Raw genomic sequence first — 4,533 nt, 5'->3', positions numbered from 1 at the left:
AGTGCATCACTAAAGGCCCAGTGTTGTGTCATAGTAGAGTAGTACTATAGTAATTAANTAGAGATGTCCGATAATATCGGCCGACAGATATTATCGGCCCGATATTAGCATAAAATGTAATATCGGTCAATATCGGTATCGGATTTTTGACCTATCAAAACCGATATAATAATGCTTGAATTACTGTACACTTTTCTCCTTAATTATTTTTCTATTTTGCAAAGACGATGTTAATATTTGGAAAACTTTGTTTCATTCGAGAATGCATCTAGTGGGGCACTACAATAAAATTAAGCATATTTTGTTCCACAACAGCAGATTTGTAATGTTACCTAAACATTTTTATGAGGAAAAATAACCCACATATATCGGCATCGGTATCGCCCAATATCGGAATCGAAAATTGAGAGTTGGACAATATCGGCATATCGGATATCGGCAAAAAAGCCAATATCCGACATCTCTATAATGAACCTTTCCATGGCTATTGCAGCCAGTGCCACTGGAGGTACGGCGTGCACTATGGGGCACGCTGTAATAGTCATGGAAAGGTTAATCACCATGGCTATATTAGAACATCTACATAGTCATGGGCAGTCATGGGTGAGCGGTTAGGGCGTCAGACTTGCATCCCAGAGGTTGCCGGTTCGACTCCCGACCCGCCAGGTTGGTGGGGGGAGTAATCAACCAGTGCTCTCCCCCATCCTCCTCCATGACTGAGGTACCCTGAGCATGGTACCGTTCCACCGCACTGCTCCCCATGGGGCGCCACTGAGGGCTGCCCCCTTGCACGGGTGAGGCATAAATGCAATTTCGGTGTGTGCAGTGTGCAGTGTTCACTTGTGTGCTGTGGAGTGCTGTGTCACAATGACAATGGGAGTTGGAGTTTCCCAATGGGCTTTCACTTTCACTTTCATAGTCTCTAAGTGAATTAACATTAAGCATTTTTGTTCACTGTGCGTACCTGTCACACAGGTTAATTACCATAGTACTATATAGTATAGATATATATATATAGAACATCTTACATAGTCTCTAAGTGAATTAACACTGTGCGTACCTGTCACACAGGTTAATTACCATAGTATATATATATATATATATATATATATATATATATATATATAGAACATCTTACATAGTCTCTAAGTGAATTAACACTGTGCGTACCTGTCACACAGGTAAGACACGGGACTCGGAAAGCTACGGCAGCCTGCACAGTGAGGAACACTCAGAGATCCTGCAGCGCCGGGAGGAGAAGGAGGAGGAGGACGAGGAGGAGGAAGAGGAGGAGGAGGAAGAGGAGGAGGAGGAGGAGAGGGAGAGCCACTCCCCGCTCTCGCGGTCCGGACCAGTAGAACCCGAGATGGAACCAGAGCCGGACTCAGCCGCTCGAGCAGCCCGACGCAGCAAAGGCCCCCGCACCACCATCTGCAGCCTGCTGTGACCATGTGACCATGTGTCAGCATCAGTGGTACAGTACCGTATGTCTGCCTGCTGTAGAGAAGGACACTATGGGCTCTTTTCCACATACAACCTGTGTGTTGTGTCACGTCATGTTGAGCTGAGTGGTACATCAACGCTATAGTACCAGAGAGAGTAGAGAGAGAGAGGTTCCATTGGCCCATTGTTTCCTGGTTCTATTATGGCCCCCCTTAGGCAGACCTAGGCAGACCTAAGGACTGTTCTATTCATTGTAGGAGCATTATGACACGCCCCTTTAGGCAGACCGGAACCTGGTCGCGTTAGGTGCCCATAGAAACCTATTATGTTGGCATATCTCTATAGAATATCTCTGATAGTACTGTATGTCTGTGTCAGCATCAGTGGTACAGTACAGTACCGTATGTGTGTGTCAGCATCAGTGGTACAGTACAGTACCGTATGTGTGTGTCAGCATCAGTGCTACAGTACCGTATGTCTGCTGTAGAGAAGGACACTGTGTGTGTGCAGTATAGCAGTCCTCTGGTGTCTCATCCAGCATCAATAGTACAGTAGTATGTGTCTGCTTTATAGAAGGACACTATGGGTGGGTATATACGTATCACTGCTCTAGTGCAGTGTTTCCCAGACTTTTTCAGACCGAGGACCACTTTGTCCCCCCGAAAATGGTCAGGGACCACCTGTCAACTGAATTGATAGATGGGTGCTAATTTGACATAGCTAATTTCAATGCAGATGCGTTTTTATTCACATTGGAAGCCTGTCTTATGTAGAAAATAACGATTTAGAAAATAAGATTTCAGCTATGTTCAGCTTTGTAATTATGTTAGAAATGTAGCCTGCTAGCTTGTCTTGGGAAAATAGAAATCCCCTCGCGGACCCCCTGAGCTCTGTCGCGGACCACCAGTGGTCCCCAGACCACACTTTGAGAATCAGTGCTCTAGTGTAGGTCACAGCCATATTAGCTAGAGAAGCCTGTGTGGCCGGTGTGTGAAGCCTGTGTGGTTTATAGGGAAGTTTTAACTCTGTGTGTGTGTGTGTGTGTGTGTTTGTGTGTGTGTTTGTGCGTGTGCGTGTGTGTGAAACTGGTGAAAAGAAAACAGACCTGACGAAGTCTAGATTATAACGGGGCCCATTCCACCTGCCAGCCTCCACATATCAGATTATAGATTATAGTTTTGCACTCCATAGATCAGATTATAGATTATAGTTTTGTACTCCATAGATCAGATTATAGATTATAGATTATAGATTATAGTTTTGCACTCCATAGATCAGATTATAGATTATAGTTTTGTACTCCATAGATCAGATTATAGATTATAGTTTGGTACTCCATAGATCAGATTATAGATTATAGATTATAGTTTTGTACTCCATAGATAAGATTATAGATTATAGTTTTGCACTCCATAGAACAGATTATAGATTATAGTTTTGCACTCCATAGATCAGATTACAGATGTCTTAAAACCCAAGGCTACAGTAACTGTGCCTTTGTTCCTCTTTTTATATGACACACACACAGTATTTCATGTATTCATCTCAGTCTTTTGTGTTATGGTAAAGTGTGTGACTCCTACAGTGTCTAAATACAACAACAAAACATTGTAAATGTGTTTATTATTTATACGGTATGTCTAGATTCTGAGGTTTTGATTGGCCGTGGTATGGGGGGTATTCCAAGAACCTGTTTTGATTGGCTGTGGTATGGGGGGTATTCCAAGAACCTGTTTTGATTGGCCGTGGTATGGGGGGTATTCCAAGAACCTGTTTTGATTGGCCGTGGTATGGGGGGTATTCCAAGAATCTGTTTTGATTGGCCGTGGTATGGGGGGTATTCCAAGAACCTGTTTTGATTGGCTGTGGTATGGGGGGTATTCCAAGAACCTGTTTTGATTGGCCGTGGTATGGGGCGTATTCCAAGAACATGGTTCAGTAATAATGCTTCTTGCAGATGGCAAAACATTTCAGAATCTGACAAACACGCTTTCTTTTCGAAAGGCTTATCAATTAATCTGGGCAATAATTGGCTGACAAAGGCTCATATTCACTTGGAATATTCACTGACTGATTAAAATTGATCTTGCAAGGACTATTTTGATCAAGTCAGTGCGGTATGGTTTTATAAATCAGAATATTTTGTGTGCGTTGGAATTGAATATGAGCAACGTTTGTTCGTACGCAATGTTTAGGAAGAAGAGTTTTGGGAAAAGCGTTTTATAAATGAGGCCCAGGTGGTAAATTTAAAATTAAAATTAAAGAGCCTGTATTCTAATCAAGAGAGATTGTTCTCATTTTTGTAGCTGAATGACTACTGCAGGCTACTATCATGACGCTTGCCACTTCCTGTAAGTTAACTTTATTTACTTCTTGGAATACTCCCTTGGCTTCCTCCATGTTAGCATCGCGAGTGCTACAGCAGTGTTTCTCAACTGGTGGGTCGCGACCCAAAAGTGGGTCGCGGAGGGGTCATGGGTGGGTCGCGGAGCCGTGGTGTAGAAAAAAATCGTAATTCATTGATTGGCTTAAAAAAAAAAATCCAACTTTTCCTGCAACAATTTGCAACTTTTATGTTGATAGGCGATTGAACTTGTGTCATCTGTCGTGAATGTTTATGCGAGATAGTAGCATGCAACCAGTCATTCGAGTGGCTCTAAAAATATTGGGTCACGACAGAATGAGAGTGGAAAATGGTGGGTCCCAAGACTGTTCCAGTTGAGAACCACTGTGCTACAGTATGCTTTAGTCTTCCCCTCTAGGGTGTGTTTAGGCCTACTAGATTAGGTTGGTATGAAATAGTCTGTATGATTTATAAAATAAAGAAAAGTGTATCCCAGGCCGTTGCACGTAAATGTAATATCAACATGTAAAATAAAACAGTATTTGTTTATTATAGACTTTGTATTTATTGCACATTTGAGTATTACAAAGAGAAGGCAAAATATGTTCTCTTATACTTTACCCCTTTTCCTTCACATGGTGTAATGAATTAGCCTGGTGACCAGCCCATTATATTTCTCTTCATTCCTATTCATGGTCTGGCGACGTTTCTCTGGGGAGAGTTTAGTCGTCCTCCACGCGGCCGGC

Source organism: Engraulis encrasicolus, chromosome 8 (assembly GCF_034702125.1).
Source record: "Engraulis encrasicolus isolate BLACKSEA-1 chromosome 8, IST_EnEncr_1.0, whole genome shotgun sequence".
NCBI lineage: Eukaryota > Metazoa > Chordata > Actinopteri > Clupeiformes > Engraulidae > Engraulis > Engraulis encrasicolus.
The sequence above is the reverse complement of the archived record's forward strand: the minus strand, read 5'-3'. Positions refer to the sequence as shown.